This window comes from Impatiens glandulifera, chromosome 2, assembly GCF_907164915.1.
Source record: "Impatiens glandulifera chromosome 2, dImpGla2.1, whole genome shotgun sequence".
Taxonomy (NCBI): Eukaryota; Viridiplantae; Streptophyta; class Magnoliopsida; order Ericales; family Balsaminaceae; genus Impatiens; species Impatiens glandulifera.
The window spans coordinates 49,678,023-49,704,288 of record NC_061863.1 but is presented as its reverse complement, the minus strand read 5'-3'; the positions used below and the strand labels follow the sequence as shown (position 1 = coordinate 49,704,288).

The 26,266-nt window shown below is 30.7% G+C and overlaps 1 long non-coding RNA gene across 1 annotated transcript; it reads right to left on the bottom strand.

Moving 5' to 3' along the window:
- Positions 1-915: 915 nt before the first annotated feature.
- Positions 916-4,696, bottom strand: LOC124926905. The gene is made up of 12 exons (XR_007098361.1): positions 4,469-4,696; positions 3,641-3,712; positions 3,187-3,475; positions 3,049-3,101; positions 2,720-2,863; positions 2,553-2,639; positions 2,316-2,402; positions 2,019-2,163; positions 1,771-1,898; positions 1,631-1,662; positions 1,422-1,476; positions 916-1,110 (listed from the first exon to the last, which is right to left on the bottom strand). It is a non-coding gene; the product is annotated as an uncharacterized LOC124926905 (long non-coding RNA).
- Between the last annotated feature and the right edge of the window lie 21,570 nt (positions 4,697-26,266).

The following is a 26,266-nucleotide window of genomic DNA, read 5'->3' as shown; positions in this document are numbered from 1 at the left end:
TAGTGTAATTTTATATTTCCTAATTCTACTCTTTTTAACTTAAAATTTTAATTTAATTTTTTTTTTATATTTTTTCAAACAAAATAACTTATTATTTAATTATTTAAAACAAGATTAAAGTTTTCAATCATAATTATTTTTTAAAATTTAGGATTCTAAAATATCGAACCCGATATCTTTTTTTTAATATTTTAAATTTAGTAAGTTAACATTTTAAACGGTTATTAATCTTGTTGGCAATATATAATTGAATTAACACAAACAAATTAAAATAATAAAAATTAATGAAATAATTAATAATAACTAGATCTACATTCTTAAAAACATATTATAAATTCGATTGAAATACATATCTAGAGCTTTAGTATATTTTTAGTTTTTTTTTATGTCAAATACATCTTAGAGTATCTATTCTCATCAATTTTTATTAAACCAGATATATATGTCTTCACATCTACTCATTCACCACCCAACAATTTATCCTCAAAATATTTCAGGTTCACTACAAGAAAATAGTGTATTTGCGACAGAATTTACCGACAAATTTTCTGACGAATAAATAATTTGCGACGCTGTTTTCATCTAAATAATTTTTTTGGCAAATATGTGTGTCGCTAATACTTCGACGGTTGAGAAGTTAGTCGGAATGTTTTTGCGACGAATTTTCCTTCTTTAACTTTTCGACGAATTTTCTGATAAATATTAGCGACAGAGTTTACGATCATATTTGTAGCGCAAATTTTGACGACATTTCCTATGAAACAATAATTTTTTTTTAATTATTTTCGACATTTATTCTTACTATTTTGTTCATCACAACTTATTCATAAAAAAATCCGTCGCAAATCTTTTTTTAAAGTTTTTTTTACCTAATTAATTTTATATTACATTTAAATAAAATATATTAAAACTAAATATTAAAAAAATAAATTCAAAATATACATAAAATAAAATAATAATCAATCATCCATTATTACAAAATACATTCTAAAATAATCCATTATCACAAAATACATTCTAAGTTTCTTTAGCACTAAATATATTAACGCAACGGAATAAAAACTTCAATTCTTCAAGCACATATCAACGATGAGTGAACAAAACCCGAAGCTGCATTCAATTTAAATCAAATTCAAAATTAATTATAAACACTCTTATAGTACATTCAATTGAATGTCAATTAATAGTGAACATCAATTATCAGATCAGCTCGCTCACAATAGAAATAATAAATAAGTAATGATAAAATAAATTAAATAAAACTTTAATTTTAAATTAACTTGTTCTCTAATGCATAAAGTTATAAAAAAAATAATAAAAAATATCATTAGTGTTTGCTGCAACTAATATAAACAGTTTAATGGTTTATGGCTTTGAAAACAATAAATGGCAAACAAAATCAATTAGAAGATTAACAAAACCTGAAGTCATGAGAGAATATGCATACTAGTCACAACCATAAAAGGAAATCTTTACCTGCAAACCAAATATAATAAAACCAAGTTTATTGATTCAAGATTTTAACATTTTTCACCAATTTTTTGAGAACTTGAATTGACAAACATGCATTCATTAGCATCCTAAGATATTATTATTATGAATGCATAGAGATAAAACAAAAAAGACTTACCTTATTCCTAATAGGTTAGGCTAGTTGTGTACCTGAAGTTAGACCAAAAAAAATTAATCAGTCAGTTTTGGTACCAACTTTATTCATCATGATTATGATCATAATCAAACAATTAAATAGAAATAATAAATACTACCAACTTTATTCATCTTGATCATGACTTATTTTCCAAGGTATTGTGCGAGAGGAGGGATGCTTTGAGGTAGACCTCTAGCTTCAAGGTCTAATCTTGACCTACATTTTTAAGGGCAACATCAACAATATAAGCCTGCACAAATCAAACAAACAAGAAACATAGGAGTTAAATCAAAATATTTGGAGTAAATTATCCAAACATATTAATCAAGAACAACAACTTGTACCAAGCAGCAAAAAGCAACATCATAACTGGCAAAGTGTGTGTTTGTTGAATCAAAAGTAACTGGAAACCTTTGACAGCTTAAAGAACGAAAAGGTGATCCTAGCGGAGGAATTCTCGTGCACTGGAACCTTTCTCTTTCGGTTCTGCATAATGGTGATGTCTCTAGCAGCTCCTGCAAAATTTGATGATTAGTTGTTGTTGAACAAGAATAGAGTGAAAGGGTGGACGATGATGATAAAGTCGTTGTCTTTGGCAAATGGCTGGTGGAAATGAGCTTTGCGAATGATACTATTCCGTGTCGGCATAAAGGGCACGCTATTGAACCTGGAGGCTCGTTGCCTGCAGTTGAAGTCGTGTTGTTTGTCGAACACAGGTATAGAGCACATTGTGTGCAGAATTCGTGATCACAGCCTGTAGAAGTACACAAAAATGAAAAACTATAAACTAAAAATGATAAATCTATTGACTATTTCAATTCAACTGCCTATTATACATTTGATGCAAAGCATGTAACACCAGAAATAATTTAACATTTTCCATCGGTTTGAAGGTGGTCCGTACCTTGTGCAACAACTATACATTTGTTCTCCAAACAAACGACACATAGATCAACAACACATGTGATAGAATCACTCCTCCATCCGCATTCTATGTCAAAAGAGACAAAATATTTGAATTAAGATTTAAGAACACAATGAATATGACATTGGAACTGCATTTTTGTTTACCTAGCGATCTTGACCATGTTGAAAAGAGGAAGAGAAAGAAAAGGCAAAGGAATAAGTTGAGGAAGTTCAGGTTGTGGCAGTGGGCAAAGGATTTGCTCAAGCCAATCTCTATGCCATGATCGCGACACCATCAATGGAGTCAATCTGTTAGAATATTGAAAAAATTGTAAAAAAACAGATTAAAAGACAAACAATAAACGTTTACTTTCTTTTTTTTTGCATTGCATTTTCAGCTGTCAAATAGGCAACCCATGAAATCAAAATCGGGATATTATCGAAATCAATAAACAATAATTAGATAGAGACCAAATATCAAAACACACACAAACCTGACAACATTGAGCATTTCCAACACAAGCAGCGTAGTGAAGAGGAGTACATCCTGCACTTGTCGCATAATTTGTGATTATAAACTTATCTTAAGGGAAATACATTAAGCAATAATAAGATGGAAATGATTTATTTACCAATTAAATCAATTGTAGTTCCATCTCCAATAGTAACTTGAGAAACAGAAGCTCTAAAATCAAGAAATAATGAACACTTTCAACATGTGCAGCTATATGAAGAGCAGTTATAAGAAGATCTATTGATTATCTCATATAATGCCCTATAATACCAACACAAACACAACTCAATTTAAAAAAAAACAAAGCGAGATTACACATCTTTTGTCAAACTCCGAGTTATTAGAGTCCTCATCATTTGTTGTTGTAGTAAGGATGTCCCAAACATTTGGAGAACTGAGAATATAATCTGTGAGAAGGAGGCGAATGCATCAAGAATGTCCATTCAATGCAGCCAAGTGAAGGGCGGTTCCTCCATTCAGATAATCTACTTTATTAATCTAATAAGATCATCCTCTGTTAATAATAAGTCAATTCAAACAACATTAATAAATTAACAAGAAATAAATCATACATTGGCCTTGAAGAGAATCAAAATCTGAACAACCTCCTAATGCCCATGTTGACAAGCTTGCATCAAAGCAGTCTGTTCATTCATCCATCCATTCATAAATTTAGAATCACAACGTTCAAATGAATGAAATGATTATACAAGAAGATACATGTCCTCTGTAGTTTCTCAGACCCAACTCCAGTAAAAGTGAAACGATCTATAAATGATTTAAAAGTGTGTTTGTTGAATCAAAAGCAACATCATAACACAGAAGCAAAGAAAAGAGTCGATGTCGAACTTCCAGAAGCAGCTATGCTATACTAACTACCCATGATTTTAAAAAAGTTAAATGATTTTCATAACGCACTACAATGTTTGAACCAAGAGGGGCAAGAAGCAATTTCAATCCAGTCTGCCTCAGTTTTGAAAGAATATCAGCTACTCTCATATATATGTTATCAATAGCGAAATAAAAATCTCTTTTAATAAGTCTATATCAAAGTTGTAAATATGATCATACATATCTACAAATTAACATGATACAGTGGAATTAGAGCTATGAAAACTTCAAATGGTTGAAATCCTGTCATGTGTGAGTTTGAGGAAAACTCTATACCTTCAGTGGTACCCTAATTACTAATTCTACGCTACAGTTTAGTAAACGATGAGTGAATAACGATTGTAAATTCTAGTAGAGAAATGTCAAACGCAGAACGCGATGAACATAATTTCATTCAAATAAGATTTCATATTTGAGCATAACAAAAACAAAACAGATCAAATAATGAAGTATTGTTTAGGGAATCGGATGATCGTCATCAAAAGTATAAAGGAAAAGAAGAGGATTACCTCGCTCGAAAACAGATCCATATGAGAAGAATCGAACTAGATCTTCAATCCTTTGAAGTTGCGCAATTTGACCGATAGCCGGAAGGGGATGAAGTCCCGGTTAGAGTGAAAGTAGCGGTTGAGATAGAGGAAGTGCGAGGGATGATGAAGGTCTCGTGGTTAAATGTGGGAACTAAAAATTAAAATTAGATGCAAATGAAGGTAAACTGTTTCCACGGTATTTTCGACGCCCCAACATTATCCATGTACTTTTCGACGCACCCCATGATCCAATGTAGTTTTGACGCCAAGTTTATCCCTTAGTTTTTGACGTTTTAAACGCTTAAATATAATTTTATTTTATATATTAATTTTATGTTTAAAATAATTCTATTATTATTTATTTTATTGTTCAAGAGATTGTATTTTATAGTTTTATAAACTAATTAGTTAGATATTTAATTTATAATTAAATTATATATTATTACGATTTTTTGCTATGATATATTAAATATTTATTTTATTTATAAATTAATTTTAAGATAATTATATTTTTATTTATTTTAGTAATTAGTAAGATTTTATCTTTTATATACATAATATGGTGGAATTTACGTCCAAACATTTTGACGAATTTGTCACGTCGATTATTTCTACGGTTTTTTACCAACTAAAAAAAATTTCGAAGATAATCATTTTTCGTCTCAATTTCATCCAAAATATAGTTTAAATTAATTGACAACATTTGCTACGGAAAATTTACCGTTAGTTTAGCAATGATAATTGATCATAGATAAATATCTTTATTTTTTGCGACAAAGTTTTCTTTATTTATTATATTTGCGACCATTCCGTGGATTAAACCGTCGCAATATCTTCGCATATTTCCGATGTCAACTATACGTCGATAATTAATTCGTCGCTAATCAGCGTTTTTGTAGTGGAAATATACATATGATCTTTCTCAAACCTAAATAAAACATAGTCATTTTACATTAGATCGAAATAACAGAGAAAATAATTTTGTATTGGATCGTGTTTTATATTTTAAAAACTTTTGTAATAAACATTAAAATAGATCAAAATAAAAACTCACCTAAATCTGAAGAAACCTTATCTCGCAGCTGCTAAGTATAATCATTATACAAAGGATCTATAGAGATTGAGAGATGTATATCTTATATGATCTATCTATAGATAATAAATACATAATTGAACTTTAACTTATTTTTTATTTAAAGGTAATTTAGTTGATTAATTGTGAATATTTTGTTCGTGATTAAGTGAAATTATAAACTTTGGACTAGAAGATCGGTTAAAACGGAAAATTTATTGAAAAAAATTCCGATGACTGGGAGGATGAAATGAACAAAATTAAATCATAGTTTATAACGAAAAATAGAAAGATTTATAACATGTGACGGATTTTATAAGTCCCTCCTCAACTAAAAATTGAGATTGAGAAACATTAATTCTTCGTTGAGAGCATCTATCCCGTCTTTTGCTTTAGATAAGAATCGTTGTCGCGGCGTAGAATAACAAAGGAAACAAGAAGAAAATAAACAATACAAAAATAAGGTCATATAAGTCCTTTGCAAATATAGATTCATTGGCTTTTATTAAATAAGAGAAAATGATTTGGGAGGGAATTTAAATAGAGATGAAATGATGTGGCTCAATTTGATTACTACAAATAAAATATTACTTTTTTTTTTCTCCTCATATTTTTTTCATTTTTCCAATCAATATGTAATATTACATCATTTCTTCACTCATTCTCATTCCTCTCCTAAATTCTCTTACATATCATTCCTCTTAAATAATAAATAGTTCTGATTTATCGAGGAATGTTTGATTAAAGATTATTTAGATTTAATCCAAATCATATTGTCATTCAAATTATTTATTAAAATATTATTATTTTAATTTTAATAATATTTTAAGATATTCAATATCAATTTTATTAATTATCTAAATACTTATTATACCATTGTCATTTAAATTATGAACTAAAATACTATTATTTTAATTTTAACAATACTTTTAAATATTCAATACAAAATATTTTAATTATCTAGTTAAAAATAATTTATAAAAAAAACAAATTATCTAAAAGAATACAATACTTCAAACTAAAGAAGTTTTCAAAATATTTTCTTTATCTGTTTAACAATAAAAACTAAAAAAAAAATTAACTTTTCTATACAAAATTCAGATAGCCTTAAAGATGATTTTGGAGACTCAACCGAAACACGCAATATTCAAATATAGAGAAGACAAATTAATAATAACATCATCACCGCCTTAGTCAGTAACATCGTTGTTTGGAAATAGAACATAACAGATGTGTCGTCGTTTGAAAATGGAGTTGATAAGTAATCTCAAAACAAAAGTGAAAGTTTTACCGCATTAGGACTTTCTAATAAGTAGTCTCAAAACATAATATATATACCAAGTATAGGAGAAATTTGTGCATATTTTAAACTCAAATTAACGGTTTTATAACATTTTAAATGATTTTAAATATTTTGACGGTTTTATAATGTTTTAAATGGTTTTAAATATTTAGAGTATATAAAATAAAAATAAATATATAATAAAATATTTAAAAATAAATTATTTTGTTATTTATGTTTATGTAAAATTTTATTGTGATCCTAATTTATTTTTATAATATTGGTTATCCTGATTAAAAATGTCAATATTATAAAATGCATCCAAATTTTCTATTTGGGACAGTGTCTTAATTTGACCCGTGGTTAACCAAGAATCATGCGAAGATTCTGAAGATTATATTTGTGTTTCCGCTCAAATACTAATAAACACAATTAAATATATAATAATTATTAATATATTTATTTTTCATATTTTATAAGTTTTAAGTTTTTTTTATAATAATATAAATCTTAATATATTATCATATATATATATATTAAATACAAATATTTTTTCATATTTGTTGTTTAAAGAAATATGGTATAATCGGTGTATTGCGATTTTTTTAATCCAGACCAAATCTCCAATATGCTCAATTGTGTATTGCGATTTTTTTAATCCAAACCAAATCTCCAATATGCTCAATTGTCATATCTAATCATGACCCCACATTCATTCTAATCATCATACTGCAAGTTTGATGATTTTGAATGAGGCCATTATTCTTCAATTCTAGGGCTTGGAGAGCTTCATCTAATCCCAATGTATCATTCGATCGAGATGATGTCCCATTTGATTGAAACAATTTTTTAGCAAAATCGAGTTTTTGATTTTAATGGTTTTATTGGGTATAAGGAGTTTACCAACAACTTCCTTATAAATATTATGATTAAATAAAACCAAAACATGAACATTGACTATTCATTTTAAACAATTCAAAAACTATTTTTTCTATTTTTATAAAAAAAATGATTTTAATCAAACATGATTTGGATTGTTTGAAATTGATCTGAACATACTCTTTAGCACCTTTATAAATATGTTAGGAAGGTTTTGGGTAACTGTTATTTAGTTAAAACTCCATAAAAAAAACCCGATTTTGAAAATTTTTAAAATCAGATTTGGGTACTTTTAATTTGGATCGATTGATTCAAATTAATTTCGACAAATAACTATTGAATGATCTTAGAATCGTTTCCAATCAAGAATTTGAACAAACATGCAATATATAAAACTGTTCGAACTGAAATATAAAACTTAAATTTTAATTCATAAGTTGAATTACAACATGAATGAAAGCTTATAGTGAGTTGAAAAAACTCCTGAACTCTCTTAGAAACTTTGTGATTACAAAAATTTCGAAATTTTCAAGAAAAACTTGAAAGTTTTATGGCGGATTTCGTATAAAGTGGATTGAGGGCTTATGATTCTGATCATTACATTCGATTTGCCTAAAGGGAACTATTTATAGCATCATTAAGTCGATTTATCGATCAAGTGAATTGAGTTTCAGACAAAAGGTCATTAATGACTTTTGTCCGTTCTTCGTCTAGTTGATCATTGATTCATTATAGGTCATGATTACTCCTAATTATTTCAGCTTTTGAATCACTAGATTTGGTGGACTAATGCCGGAATTCCATATTTGAAATATCAAATAATCTGGCGGATCATCATGTCGTTCGTCGTGAGGAAGAAGACAAAGTAGAGCTGAAACGACGTTGTTTGCTTTTTCTACAGTTGAGCGCTAAGGGAGTCTTGAAACAACATCGTTTCTTGTCAAAGTACAGACTCCTGGGCATTCCGTCCACATTCTGTCAGTGATGCGCGCTCCTTGTGCGTTTTGACTAACGGCGTTGAGGCACGCGTTAGTCGATCTTCTGTTGCGCGAACGCGCCTCTCTTCTGTTGCAGCGGGCGACGCAACTTATTCTTGTGCGTTGGATGAAATTTCAGCACTCATCTGGAGGTTGTGTGGTCTGCTACAGCCGTTTTCTTGGAGCATCTTAAAATTGATTTATTTTCAATTCTTTTTGGCTTCATTTTCAACATACAAAATATTTATAATAGACATGTTATTTATTTTGCCTATTATATATATATATATATATATATATATATATATATATATATATATATATATATATATATATATATATATATATATATATATATTTATATTTTGGTGTTTATAAATAATTAATTTGGGATAAAATAGATACAACATTTATCCTAAATTATTTATTTTAATTTCTTTTTAAATTTTAAATTAATTTGGGATAAAATGAATACAATTTTATTTCAAATTATTGTATTTTTGTTGGCCTTTATTTTAATTCATTGGGATTTAACTGTTACAATAATTATTCCAATTATTTATTTAATAATGCTTTGACCTTAATTTTAATTATCTTGAATTTATTTATTTAAATTAATAATTTTAAAATTTATAAATTGGGTAGGTAAATTTTTAGTGATTAATTATTGATAATTTTATAGTTGACATATTGTCACAATAAAATAAAAAGTAACACATTCCTTGAGTGGATAGTTTATAGTTTCATCATCTTCTGTGACCCTATCACTTGAAATGTACACGCATCATCCATTTCCACCAATTCAACATGGTAGTAGATAAAGTTACAATATATTTTTTTAAAAACCAATAAATAACTACAGTACCCAAAGACATAACCTGATGTATTTTTCCAATCTTTCTACATCCTAAATTAGTCTCTATCGACATATATCCCAGAATTACTCGTTTTTCACTGCCTTTTTTATACAATATATCATAGTTCTTTAATATATCCAACACTATTTTTATAGAGTCAATATGGATCTCGGTAAAGCCTTCATGTATATACTACAAAGTCAACGACAAACATCAATATGGAGTTAGATATCTCCAACTACCTATAATATGTTGTAGGTAGTAAACTTAACCATCATACCTCCCATCATCTTTATGAGCTTAGTTAATGCCACAATAAGATTCTTTACAGAGTTACTAGCCCATTCAAAATCTTTCCAAATTTCAACAACATTTCTTTTACAGATAAAAATACCTCTATTATTTTGTAGTATTTTAACTCTCAACAAAATTTCTCAATCCAGTCATTCACTCATTTCAAATGTCTTCATCATACACCTTTAAGAGTAATACTTTGCATAAACAACAGATCGTCAACATAACAATCTAATTATTAAAATATCAATATTCAAATAAGATTTAATGAAAAGAGTACACTTAGAATGACAAATATCAAATCCTTCATTCGGGAAGTATGACTTGATGCGACTAAACCAGGCCCTTAGAGCTTGTTTAAGGCCATATAAAAAAAATTCTAGAAGCCTTAGGCTGCTCACATAAATATCTTCCAAAAGCTCACCATGAGGGAAATCATTCTTGACATTAAGTTGAGATATATTAAAGGAACTATGATCTATAATATATTTATAAGAAATGCGGTGAAAATGAGGAATATTTGGGATACACGGATAGCGACTATGATGGGATGTAGAAGATAGGAAAAACAGGTGTCCCCGCTTCGGGGAGCCTCCTTACCACACGGAAGTTGTAAGAAGAGGGAATTCTTTTTATCCCATGTATCCAAACTCAAAAAAAAAAAAAAAACTTCAAAACTTCCAATATCATAATATATATATATATAAGTAATTACAAATGCAGTTTTTTAAAATTAAGAAACAAAACAAACATTTAAGTAATATTACTTGCATCAGCTTAGTTTAAGAATGCACGAAAAATTAACCATGTGATTTGTTTTTCATGCCCTTAAGTTTTAATTGCACCTATCACAAAAAAACATTATCATTATTTATCAACCACTTTTAAAAAATATGTATTATAAACCAACAATCAAACACGAAAATCGTTATTACCGCCCAATCTTAATACCATAAATATGGATAAACGAGTCCTCCATCCCAAACCCCATTATGTTGTTGTCTAGAGTATGTTATTGTCTAGAGGATGAAAATCCATAAATGTTGAAGCATGAGGAGGTCTCACAAGCGATCACTATATCATGGTAATAATTCAATAATAGTTGTTAGTTATACCTTCAACATCACCATGTCAAACAAGATTACTTTTCCTTTACAAATTAATAATAAATAGTTACCATTCTTCACCATAGCCAAACAAATAAGTTCGGTCTCACAATTCACGCCTGTCGACATATTGTTACTTAAAGGAACACTAGTCTTCAGTTGCATAACCCGAAGAAACACATTGGTCATCATTTTATTTGTTAGTAAAATTCCAAAGTAATACTTCCCAATGTTGTAAGTGACAAAATTCACAGTTCAGCATTCGTAAACACAACTTTACCCTCCTATAATATCAATATAATTTATTTCCAAAATATTATAATAGTTGGATAAATTTAAAAAATTACCTTGGAAAAAATTATTACCGCTCTATGTGTCATGGTACCAATCATATATCCCCGCTTAGTTCAGTGATTTGTTAAGCCATTATTAATCTATGATTCGTTCTTTTTTCCATTTTCATACTCTGGTACAATTACTTAAGTCTATCGTAATGTTAAACAAAAGTGAAAAAATAAAACATGTCAATTATACATCATCTTATTAGTATATGTCTGTTATAAAATTTATAAATTTAATTATTTAAACTTTAATCAAAGTTAAATAATTATATTTATGCATTTATTACACCCCATCTATAAAAGAAAACATATACGTTCGATATGACCTTATCTTGAGCGAAATGATCGATCTATTGCTCTCAACAAAGAATTAGTGTTTATTGTTCTCCAATTTCTAGCTGAAGAGAGACTTATGGAATCCATCCACAAATTATAAATCTTTCTATTTTTCGTTATAGTTATGATTTAATTTGCTTCGTTTCGTTTTATTCTCCTCTGCCAAAGGATTTTGTCAATCGATTTTTCGTTTTAATTGATATTCTAGTTGAAACTTTATATGGACTAGAATGTCAATTAAAACAAAAAATCAATTAACAAAATCTTTGATGGAGAAGAGTAAAATGAAACGAAACAAATTAAATTATAAATATATCAAAAAAGTAGAAAGATTTATAAACTATGGAAGGACTCCATAAGTTCCTCCTTAGCTAGAAATTTAAGAATGAGAAACACCATTATTCGTTGAGAACATCTAGATAAGCCATTTCGCTAAAGATAAGAAACGGTCGTTGCAGTGTAGAGTAGAAAATGAAACAAAAGAGAAAAAAACAACGTAAAAATAAGGTCATATAAGTTCTTGATGCTTTGTTTTATAGACGAGGGTTGTAATAAAATTCATAAATATAATTATTTAAACTTGGATCAAAATTTAAATAATTATATTTATAAATGTTATAAGACATATATTAACATGATTATGTCTAATTGACATGATTTAATTTATATTTTTCTTTGACATAACTTTAGATTAAAGTAAACATACATAAGTATCATGATAAAAAAAAGAACACACCATAGATTAATAATGACTTAACAAATCACTTAACCAAGTCAATGTATAATTGTTACCATGCCACATGAGAGTGTAACTAATTTTCCATGGAAATTTATTTAGATTGTATCCAACTATTATTTTTATTTTGGAAAAAAAAATAACAGTACTGCTATTAATTATATATATGTGTAAAATTATGTTTACGAATGTTAGACTAGAAATTTGACACTTACACTATCGGGAAATCATAAGTTTTTGAATTATCTGGTATATAAAATGATGATTAATGTGTAAATAAAATGATGATTAATGTGTTTCTTAGAGTTGGGCATGAAAACTAGTGTTACTTTGACGAAGAATATGTTATGGCGAAGAATGACAACTATTTGTTATCGGGCATGTGGATGAAAAATGTTTCTTGATAAAAAAAATTAATTATTTAAACTTTAATCAAAGATAATAATTATATTTATGCATTTCTCACCACCCATTTATAAAAAAAATGCATATAAGTTCAATATAAACTTATTTTTGTGTTATTTATTTTCTATTTTCTTTCATTTGATACTCTGCGATTCGGCGGCGATTTCTTATCTTGAGCGAAATGGCATGTCTAGATGTTCTCAACAAAGAATTGGTGTTTCTCTTTCTCCAATTTCTAGCTGAGGAGGGACTTATAGAATCCGTCTACATGTTATAAATCTTTATATTTTTTGTTAAATATAATTTAATTTGTTTTGTTTCGTTTACTCTCCGCCGTCATAGGATTTTGTATTGATTTTTCGTTTTAATTGATGTTCTAGTCCAAACTTTATATGGAATAGAATATCAATAAAACGAAAAAATAATTAAAAAATCTTTTGACAGAGAGAGCAAAGAAAATGAAACAAATTAAATAAAACTATCACAAAAAAATTAAAAAGATTTATAATTTGTAGGGACTTAATAAGTCTTTCCTCTTCTAGAAATTGGACAACGAGAAACAACAATTCTTCGTTGAGAGCATTTAGATCGTTCATTTCGCTTTAAGACAAAAAAATCGTAGTCACAACAAAGAGAAGCAAATAAAACAAAAGAAAAAATAAACAATGCTAAAATAAGATCATATAAGTTCTTGATGCTTGATTTTATAGACGTGGGTTATGATAAAATTAATAAATATAATTATTAAAATATTGATCAAAATTTAAATAATTATATTTATGAATGTTATAAGACATATACTAACATTATTATTTATAATTGACATGATTTAATTTACATTTTTCTTTGACATATGATAGTAGATTAAAGTAAATATAAATAAGAAGTATGAAGATAGAAAAAGAATGCATCATAGATTAATAATAACTTAACAAATCATTTAACCAAGTCAATGAATCAAATCATTTAACCAAGTCAATGAATGATTGTTACCGTGCCACATAAGAGGTCACTAATTTTTCCAAAAAAATTGATTTAATTTGTATCCAACTATTATTGTTATTTTGGAAAGAAAAATAACATTGGTATTAATTATATATATGTGTAAAATTGTGTTTACGAAGGTTAGACTAAAAATTTGGCATTTATACCATCGGGAAATCATAAGTTTTGGAATTATCTGGTTAATAAAATGATGATTAATGTGTTTCCTAGAGTTAGACATGAAAACTAGTGTTCCTTTGTCGAACAATATGTTATGGCGAAGAATGACAACTATTTGTTATAGGCACGTGGATGAAAAATGTTTCTTGATAAAAAAATTAATTATTTAAACTTTAATCAAAGGTAATAATTATATTTATGCATTTATCAAAAACCTTTTTTTTGTGTTATTTATTTTCTATTTTCTTTCATTTGCTACTCTGCGATGCGGCGTTATCTTGAGAGAAATGACACGACTAGATGTTCTCAACAACGAATTGGTGTTTCTCGTTCTCCAATTTCTAGCTGAGGAGGGACTTATAGAATCCGTCTACATGTTATAAATCTTTATATTTTTTGTTAACTATAATTTAATTTGTTTTGTTTAGTTTACTCTCCGCCGTCATAGAATTTTGTATTGATTTTTAGTTTTAATTGATGTTCTAGTCCAAACTTTATATGGAATAGAATATCAAGTAAAACGAAAAAATAATTAAAAAATCTTTTGACAGGGATAGCAAAGGAAATGAAACAAATTAAATTATAACTATAACAAAAAAAATAAAAATATTTATAATATGTGGGGACTTAATAAGTCTCTCCTCTTCTAGAAATTGGAGAACGAGAAACAACAATTCTTCGTTGAGAGCATTTAGATCGGTCATTTCCCTCAAAATAAAAAAATCGTCGTCATAACAAAGAGAAGCAAATAAAACAAAAGAGAAAATAAACAATATAAGTTCTTGATGATTTATTTTATAGATGTGGGTTATGATAAAATTAATAAATATAATTATTAAAATTTTGATCAAAATTTAAATAATTATATTTATGAATGTTATAAGACATATACTAATATTATTATTTATAATTGACATGATTTAATTTACATTTTTCTTTGACATATGACAATAAATTAAAGTAAATATACATAAGAAGTATGAAAATATAAAAAGAACACATCATAGATTAATAATGACTTAACAAATCATTTAACCAAGTCAATGAATGATTGTTACCGTGCCACATAAGAGTGTCACTAATTTTTCCAAGAAAATTGATTTAATTTGTATCCAACTATTTTTGTTATTTTGAAATAAAAATAACATTGGTATTAATTATATATAGGTGTAAAATTGTGTTTACGAATGTTAGACTAGAAATTTCGCACTTACACTATCGGGGAAATCATAAGTTTTAGAATTATCTGGTAAATAAAATGATGATTAATGTTTTCCTAGAATTAGGCATGAAAATTAGTGTTCCTTTATCGAATCATATGTTACGGCGGCGAAGAATGACAACTATTTTTTATTGGCATGTAAATGAAAAATAATTTTTGATAAAAAAGTAATTTGGTTTCACATAATCACGTTGAAAGTATAACCATTTAATTATTAATATTTAATAGTTGAATCAATTAATATTGATTATTGAGTTACTGACCCGATGAAGAATCACCTAACTCAAATTGTTTTGGGAACTGGATGATCAAACTCAGATGTTATAATGGTCAACCTGAAATATTATCTTTTTTATGAAAAACTTTCACGAAATATTGAAAAAATGAGTGTATTTTAATCAGAAATAAACAAAATAAAGACATTATACCACCGCATACCAAAAGATTAGCAGGTGCATTATACCTGAAATAAGAATAATTTAATTAAATTGATGAATTATATCATTAACCCGACTGAAATGTCTTACCCTAATTTGATTGAGGAGGTGATGACAGACTGAGAAGCATCGTTCTTTGTTGCACCAACTAAGGCCATATTAGTAGGCATAATCTTAACAGGGAAAGTAACAACCGGAACCCTAGCCGGATCAGAGCCGAATCACGAACGGGAACGAAAACGGGAGCATTAACGGAGTCAGAATCAAAGCGGTGAAAAAATATGAGTTGGAGGAGCAAGAGCAAGATTTACGTTTAGGTTTGGAGGAACGAGAACGAAAACGGGAGCCTTAACGGGAGTCAGAATCAAACCTGCGGAAAAACATGAGTAGGAGGAGCAAGAGCAAGATTTACGTTTAGGTTTGAAGGAACGGGAACAAAAACGGGAGCCTTAACAGGAGTCGGAATCAAAGCGGCGGAAAAATATGAGTGGGAGGAGCAAGAGCAAGATTTACGTTTAGGTTTAGAGGAACGGGAACGGGAGCCTTAAAGGGATTCGGAATCAAAGCGGCGGAAAAACAGGAGTTGCAGGAACAAGAGCAAGATTTAGGTTTAGGTTTAGGTTTGAGGAATGCAGACAGGCTAAAGTCCTATATATATGGATTTGGGCAGGATGCCTACACAAATGATCCTATATGGATTTGGGCCCGGATATCTACACAAATTATGCGCCAGTTCAAACTGTATATATCATTTTTACAAAATCCAATTATATTTAAAAAAAGAAATTTATATTATTAATTAATTTTTAATCTAAACAAATGATGCGCCAGTTCAAACTCTATATATAATTAAAAAAAATTCAATTATATTTAAAAAAAGAAATTTATATTATTAATTAATTTTTAATCTAAGTTAGTTTATAGTACATTTTGTTGATCACCCTAAATTTTTTTTTTTGGAAAAGTCAACTTTTAAATAAAAAATATAATCTTATTTGATTTTGAATTATTTAAATAATCTTACAAAATTAAATATTATTTTATTATATTTTTATTCATCAAATCCTTTTTATTTATTAATTAAAAATATGAAATACTTTTTATTTTAAATTATTATTATTTATTTATTATATATATATAATTTTAAAAAATTCAATTAAATTTAAAATATAAATAAATTTCTAATATTAATTAATTTTTAATCTAGTTAGGTTAGTTTATATTACTTTGATGGATCATTCTTCTTATTCTTCCTGACCTTATTTTAGGAGAATGAACTTCTAAAAGAAAAATAGGACATTATTCGATTTTAAGTTATTTAAATAACCCAAACAATTATATATTATTTTACTATTTTTTCATCCATAAATCACTCAGTTTATTAAACAAAAATATTAAATACATTCTATTTAAATTTATTATTATTTTTTATATATATAATATTCTTTTAAATTATTTATCAAAAAAATATCATAATTATCTCAACATCATCACTAGAAAAAAATGAACAAATCTAGGTTAGCTTTCATAATTTTTTTTTAGCTCTCTAGCATTGTCATCTCTCAATTATCTCCATACTCATATATAAAGAGTCATTTAAAAAAAAAAAACTAATATATACAACATAATTATAATAATGGTAATATGGAATTGTCTATAAAAATTGAATAAGTTGTGTATATTTTTTAATATTAAAAATTAGAATTCCAATTTAATATAGTGTAATTTTATATTTCCTAATTCCACTCTTTTTAACTTAAAATTGTAATTTTAATTATTTTTATATGTTTTTTCAAACAAAATAACTTATTATTTAATTATTTAAAACAAGATTAAAGTTTTCAATCCATAACTATTTTTTAAAATTTAGGATTCTAAAATATCAAACCCGATATCTTTTTTTTTAATATTTTAAATTTAGTAAGTTAACATTTTAAATGGTTATTAATCTTGTTGGCAATATAGAATTGAATTAACACAAACAAATTAAAATAGTAAAAATTAATGAAATAATTAATAACAACTAGATCTACATTCTTAAAAACATATTATAAATTCGATTGAAATACATGTCTAGAGCTTTAGTATATTTTTAGTTTTTTTTATGTCAAAATACATCTTAGAGTATCTATTCTCATCAATTTTTATTAAACCAGATATATATGTCTTCACATCTACTCATTCACCACCCAACACTTTATCCTCAAAATATTTCAGGTTGAAATATACATATGAATATTTCTCAAACCTAAATAAAACATAGTCATTTACATTAGATCGAAATTAACAGAGAAAATAATTTTTGTCTTGGATCGTGTTTATATCTTTAAAAACTTTTGTTAATAAACATTAAAATAGATCACAAATAAAAACTCAACCTAAATCTGAAGAGAACTTTATCTCGCAGCTGCTATATATAATCATGTATACAAAAGGATCTATAGAGATTGAGAGATGTATATCTATATATGATCTATAGATAAATAAATACATAATTGAAACTTTAATTTATTTTTTATTTAAAGGTAAATTTAGTTGATTAATTGTGAATATTTTATTCGTGATTAAGTGAAATTATAAACTTTGGACTAGAATATCGGTTAAAACGGAAAATTTATTGAAAAAATCCGATGACGGGGAGGGTGAAATGAAACAAATTAAAGCATAGTCTATAACGAAAAATAGAAAGATTTATAACATGTGACGGATTTCATAAGTCCTCATCAGCTAAAAATTGGAGATTGAGAAACATTAATTCTTCGTTGAGATCATCTAGCCCGGTCATTTTGCTTTAGATAAGAAATTGTTGTCGCGGCGTAGAATAACAAAGGAAACAAAGGAGAAAATAAACAACACAAAAATAAGGTCATATAAGTCTTTGCAAATATAGATTCATTAGCTTTTATTAAATAAAGAGAAATGATTTGGGAAGGAATTTAAATGAGAGATGAAATGATGTGGCTCAATTTGATTACTACAAAAATAAAATAATTACTTTATTTTCTTTCTCCTCATATTTTTTCATTTTTCCAACCAATAGGGTAATATTACATCATTTCTTCACTCATTCTCATCCCTCTCCTAAATTCCCTTTTTATATCATTCCTCTTAAATAAATAAATAGTTCTGATTTATCAAGAAATGTTTGATTAAAGATTATTTAGATTTAATCCAAATCATATTGTCATTCAAATTATTTATTAAAATATTATTATTTTAATTTTAATAATATTTTAAGATATTCAATATCAATTTTATTAATTATCTAAATACTTATTATACCATTGTCATTTAAGTTATGAACTAAAATACTATAATTTTAATTTTAACAATACTTTTAAATATTCAATACAAAATATTTTAAATATCTAGTTAAAAATAATTTATCAAAAAAACAAATTATCTAAAAGAATACAATACTTCAAACAATCACTAAAGAAGTTTTCAAAATATTTTCTTTATCTGTTTAACAATAAAAACTAAAAAAAATCAACTTTTCTATACAAAATTCAGATAGCCTTAAAGATGATTTTGGAGACTCAACCGAAACACGCAATATTCAAATATAGAGAAGACTCAACCGAAGAAGTATATGTTGAACAAGCACCCGGTTTTAAAAATGTTGATCTGACCGGTCATGTATATCGACTAAACAAAGCCCTTTACGGTCTAAAACAAACTCCTAGAGCCTAGTATGATACATTAACATATTTCTTGATCAGACATGACTTCACTTTAGGCTCAGTAGATAAAACCCTATTCAAATACGAGAAGAAGAAACATATCATACTTGTTCAGATATATGTGGATGACATAATTTTCGGTTCTACTGATTCAAAGCTGTGTGATAAATTTTCATCACTAATGACTAACAAGTTTGAAATAAGTATAATGGGAGAATTAAGCTTCTTTCTAGGTCTTCAGGTTAGACAATTGGAAGGAGGAACATTCATCAACCAATCTAAATATGCAAAGGAATTACTAAAGAAATTTGGAATGGTGACATGTTCCTCTGCCTCCACTCCAATGAGCTCCTCAATCAAGCTGGATAAGGATGATGACAGTTAGGGAGTAAACCTGACAGGCTATCGTGGAATCATCGGCTCACTTCTTTACCTAACAACAAGTCGACCGGATATATTATTTGCAGTAGGAGTGTGTGGAAGATTCCAGACCAATCCTAAACAATCTCACTATACAGCCGCTAAACGAATATTGAAATATCTAAAGGGAACACCTGAAGTCGGACTGTGGTATCCAAAGGACTCAAGTTTTAACCTAACTAGCTACTCTGATGCAGACTATGCAGGATGTAAAGTTGATAGAAAAAATATCAGTGGAACATGCCAATTCTTAGGAGATCGGCTCGTTTCATGGTACAGCAAGAAGCAAACATCGGTTGCTACGTCAACCGTAGAAGCAGAATATCTAGCAGCCAGAAGTTGTTGCGCTCAACTTCTATAGATTCAACAGCAACTAAGAGATTTCGGTGTCACCGCCGAAGAATCTCCAATTTTCTGCGACAATACAAGTGCCATAGCCATCACATACAATCCGGTTCTACACTCAAGAACTAAGCACATTGACATACATCATCATTTCATCCGGGAACATGTTCAACAAAAGCACATCCGGTTGGAGTACGTATCAACCAATCAACAAGTAGCCGACATATTCACAAAGCCTCTGCAGGAAGCTAAGTTTTCATTCTTTAGAAATATTCTTGGCCTTACCGATATAAATCAACTTATTTCTTAAAACCGAAATCTTAGTTCTTTAAAAGGAAATATCGGTTCGGACAGACTAAACCATCAGTTCTTCTAAGAATGTCGGAAAATTAAATTTTCATTGTACTTATTGAAAAACCGCATTGCTTATCGGTTGCGGTAAACCGACCAGTTATTTAGTGCCTCACAAAATAACTGCATCAGAACTAATAACTGAAACCAACCGGTTTGGATATACTATGCTCTGGAATATTTGGATTTCCAACAAATATTTGAATAACTGATTGTGTTTGGACGTATCTGTTCTGAAAAGATTCCTTTTCAAAACAAAACATTCATGCCTCAAAAGACGTGAGGATATGATATCTCTCACCGTCTAGGTCTATGACTCATATTCATAGGATAACAATCACCATATATTTGGAAAGATAATTTTATCCAACAGTTACAAGAATACAACGTGCTTTACCCACTAGTTACAATCATCAACTGCCTAATATATATAAGTTAGATACACATCAAACAAATAATCACATATCTAACATATCCTATACCTCCTACTCGAGCAAAATGTCTCACATCTCCTTCCAAAATGTCCTTCAAATTGAGTTTGATTCCGTCCTAGGAACAAATCATTTTGAGATCTACAAAATGATCAAATCAATTGAGAACTCCGGTCAAAGAAACTTTCTGGATGACCGACATATCATTTTTCCTGATACCGTCATGGAATTCTTCCGTAATGCAAGAGTTTTTCGTGGTACCCCTTTCTTTGATACTCTTATTCAGTCCAAGATAAGAGATACCATTTTCGAATTCAACGAGAAAGACTTCGCTCGGTGTTATGACCTTCCAAAAGAAGGTCTCACCGATCTAACTCCATCGGCTGAGCAGAAACTGAGATGTTCCAACACTTTTCTCGTTCTCCTCTTCGTATTGATGATCACGGGGGAAGATCCTCATTGATGTCTGAATATCAGCTGCTCAACGATATTGTCGGAAAATCAATCCTTGGAAAGGATGTTATCAACACCTTTTGTACCAAGTCTTTTGACATCATGACCGCCATCACGAACAAAGTTTCGGTCAACTGGTCAAGGTTGCTTTTTGAAAACCTAATTTGGATGATCTCCACTTGCCACACCGGCTTCATTCCACAAATCAGCACTCTCCTCTTCGATCTCGGTGTTCCTCTTTGTCCGGGCATGGATTAAGCCCACTTCAAATCATGACTGAAGACACGGCTGATTCATTCTTCGACCGCTTTGAGAAAGCTTGGAAGAAGAAGCAGAGAGGCGGTTCTTCCTCCAGCCGCTAAGGACCTATCCTTTCGGACAACCGGTCGTTTTGTTGCATGAATCGGTTGTATATTTTAACTATGTCTGTCTTTTGTATGCTTTAATTAACCTCTGGTCCACATCAGTTTAATATAAATCCTATCTACTTTTGGCATTATTAAACTCTGATCATATGGAAACTACAAAGAATTAATTCAGTTAGTTTCCAACCAGATTCCTTACCTCGGACAAAACAGAATCACCATTTTCCAAGAAAAGCTGTCTTGAAAATATAAAGATTCTTCATACTTTAAAAGCATTAACAAGACACATCATAAATGAAAAAAAAGTCTTCCAATTAATGCTTATGCGTTATTCTCTCTTTAACATACTATTTAAGAGACCTCCCCATTTCTTTTTCAAACACCACAACACACTTTGCCTTCCTGCAAAACTTATAACTTCTATCTCTCTAAACTCTCTTCCGAACAATGTCTCATCCCACACTTAGAAATTACCTATGTGTTAATTTTGATTCCGTGCTCTCATCCGATGACATCGAAATAAAGGAACTCCTCTTTGAATCACTAGTTGATACCGGCCTCCGTGGTTTCCTTGAAGAATCCGAACCAATCCTACTTCCTGAAGTGTTGGAATTTTTCGCCAATGCTTCCTTAATCGAAGATCTTATCATTTCCATCATAAACGATAATGTTATCATTCAGATCTTAGAAGAAACAATCGCTGAGATGTTCAATCTACCTACCGAGGGATTTTTGGACTTTCCTCCTCGGACGGACGAAACTTTTAATGACTATGCTGAACTGTTCTCCATGGATCGTAATCCGGTTCCAAACAACGGCCTCAAAGCCCATCTTGTCCCCCACATCCAAATACTCCACGACATTGTCACTCGATCCATTCTATGCCAGGTTCCGAATCAAAACTACTTCAAAAAGGTATTTGATATGATGACCTACATAATCAGTAACACTCATATTAATTGGGCATCGGTCATCCTTGGAAACCTGAAAACAATGGTTGAAACCAAGAAGAAGATCGGCTACGCCCCTCAGCTAAGTCGGATTATTCTCTCAACCGCTCCTGATCTCGGACCGGGAACACCGGTGAACCCAACGAGCGTTCTCACCAAGGAATTAGTGGAAGAGAAAATGGAAAGGATGGTTCTTAGGTTCTTTCCTTAGGTTCTTAGGTTTCTTTTCTTAAATGGTTCATCTATAAAACCGTTCATGTAGTTTCGGCCGATCCGTCATCAGTCTTTATTTTATCTATCGGTTTTTAATATTACTAAGTCTTTATTTTCATAAATCGATGACCGGTCAAATTCTAAACCTATCATTGAAACCGTACCGCTCAAAGTTGCCACCAATAATTTTGGAGGGAAACTTTGGCGCCCTTTCATCGATGTGACAGCTCACATCTTTTCAATGCGTCGGTTCGCATTCTAAGACGCGCCCCTATGCGGCCTATAAATACAACTTCTCAAATCAAATTCTCATTTCACGCGATCTACTTTCTCTCTCTTACAATCTTTCTCAAAATCTTCAAGCTCTCGATCAAACTCGACATCTTCAACATGGGTCGTGACTCTACTCTCTTCGTCCACATCATTCAAGTTGATTTCGAAGAAATTCGAAACAATGGGTCGGAAGAAGCCCGATATGTCTTAGGGCTAATCTCTACTTCAGGTCTGGAATAGTTTCTAAACGGACCGTTCATCATCTATCAAAATGCGGTCACGGAGTTTTTCGCCAATGCGACTCTAACCGATGAAACCATCACTACGACGGTCGATGGACAAACCGTTGAGATCACAAAGGACCTAATTGGTGAAGTCTTTAACTTACCAACAGAAGGTATTGATGTCACCGAAGGTGGTGATGAAGATGAACGTCTGGCGGTTTGTCTTGACATGTCTTGCACCAACGAATCGATAGTGGTTTCCGGCAAGAAAGGAGATCTAAAACTAGAGTACAGGCCACTATGCGACATCATCTCCAAGTCGATTCAGGCAAGGGGAGGTAATTTCATCAGTCTCACCAGTTTCAAAATTGACACGATGATCGCAATCGTCAAAGGAGAAGCGATAGATTGGGCAGAGGTGATCTTTTCCAACCTCTACGAGATGGTAGATCACGACTCTAACCGGTCTCAGGGGTATGCCGTCCCTCTGGGCAAATTACTACTTCACCTTAACATCCAAACCGGTCCAGGGGTTATTTTACCAAGTAGCAGGATTGTGAAATCTGGCAACTTTATCAACAAGTCAAAGAAAGTCTCGGCAAGTAAGCGTCCGACGACTCAAACAAAGAAAACCAAACAGAAGAAGAAAACTCCGGTGGCAGAAGGAACCGGAAGTGAAAGAACAACATCGGTTCCTCGGGCATCCGGATCTCTAAACATTCCGGCTGATGTTCCAAACCCAAATATTTCAATGGCCAGCATCTCGAGCCGTTCCAAAGACAACTTCGATCATCCGGTCAACACCGCCACATCACTCTCCCATGAAACCGAAGACGAACGGTGAAACATTGCTGACATGGCAAGCAACAAGGGAAAAGAGAAACTAGTCGAGTATGCAGACAACGAGAGGAAGAAACTCCAGAAATGCATGCTGAAACAGAAACTGGTCCGGTCGGTCGACCGAAAACAACAGAAGACGCACTACAAGAGATGGGGATGCCTTTATTCCTAAAGTTTTCAAAAACCTCACAACAGAGGCATATAAACGAAGCGACATATTCTTTAAATGGGCAGCTATGAGAGCGGGAACCGGATTTGCCGATATGTTTCCAGACTGTCCGACACACTTAAAATGGGACACACCGGTAGAATTTGACAACTCGGCTTTTGAGATGGCGAGGACAAGGGATGTCGCAGTTGCTCTTAAGAAAGGACCGCTTGTGGAAGTTCATGCTCGGTTGATGGTGTTCAATAAATCTATTCTTCGCATACAACAACAACCGCAAGAAAGATCCCTTATTGATCAAATGATGCTAGATGCCCTGCAGCAATCGGTACTTGAAATTGAAGAAACAATGACTCGGTTGGAATTAGAGACCGGTCAGGAAAATGACGTTCCGCACCCCACTCGAACAGATCTTAACAATGCGGATGGAATGCAAAGGTAAGAACCTGACGCCGGTCATTCGTCAAGAAAGGAGGCTAATAACTCGCCTCCGCCCACTTCCCCGGCCAGGACTTCCTCCGGTAAGTCCCCCGAAACCCAACATATCAACATTGAAACGGACAATCTGGTGTCCGGTCAGAATGATCCACCGCACAACAATCCTCCGGTAGAGTCTGTCGTTACTAAGTTGATCAGGGAATGCTTCGACAAGTTCTTCCACGAATCTATTACACCGTGGCAAGCTATAATGAAAGAACAGGCAGAATCATCGCACCAGATGATTGAACTTGCGACTCAGCGGATTGAGGCTATTGAAGAAGTAAATGCGGTAACCAACTCCTCTCTAAAAGCGGTTTCGACACAACTTGAAGAACTCATCGCGACTAAGTTGGCAGCCGACGAAGAAAGAGTCAAAGAAAATGAAAGTGCAGCCCGAAAGATTCAGGAAGAAGAAGATGAAAGGATAAGGATTCTAAAGGAACGGGAACAATCGGATGCGGAAATGGCCCGACAGGTCAATGAAGAAGAACAAGCCAATCCGACCGCAACAGAACAGACTCCAAACCCGGTCATTCATGAAACTCGCGGTGAAACAAGAAAGAGAAAGGCAGATGCGAAGAAGGCGGCTCAACAACTGTTAGATGATTGTGCGAATCCAACAGGTGCTCCAACGGTCAACTTGGAGAATTCGGATTCGGATGAAGATGAGGAAGATGCTCCTCCTCTGCAAAAACGGACGCGGGTTGTTCTGATCGTTGCGATGCCTCTTCGTTCCGTACCTCCGAGCTTCTTTCCTCAACAAAATCCGACTCATCAAGCACCTCCTTCAGCGCGGCGTGCACCAACAACCGGTCGCTCGGGCAATCGAGTCTCATCCTCCAGATCGGGTTATGATCCGTGCACTCCAGGAAAAAGGCATAATGATGGATTATATCTGGGAACTCGTAAACAGGGACAATCTAGAATAGAGATCTAACTTCCATTTTCTTTATGTCGTTTTTGGTTTATCTTATGCTTTTAACTTATAATATATATATATATATATGTATTTTTGCAAAACCGGTGATTTTACTTAATGATTTCTCTTTAAAATCGGCCTACTTCTTACATATTACATGGTTTTGAATATTTTAAATAAAATAATCAAAAAAGAGAAATTGGTAGATAAAATTTTTGATAAAATTTTTCTCATAGAACCGAAATTTTTTACCAAACCGAAAACTTTTTAAAACCGATTTTTTTTTTCGAAATCGGTTTTCCAAAAATTTTCAAAGTCCTTTCTAAAAATATCTTTCAAAGTAAAAAACCTCTAAAATAATCACCGGACGCATGGTTTTGAATATTTTAAATAAAATAATCAAAAAGGGAGAAATTGTTAGATAAAATTGACCGGCTAATAAGAACTTAACAAAACAAACCTACTGTGCAGGAACGGTCAGGATTATCAACCGGTCAAGTAACTAAACCAGTGTAAAGAAACAGATGAATAAACTAAAGCTATCCGGATTGAACAG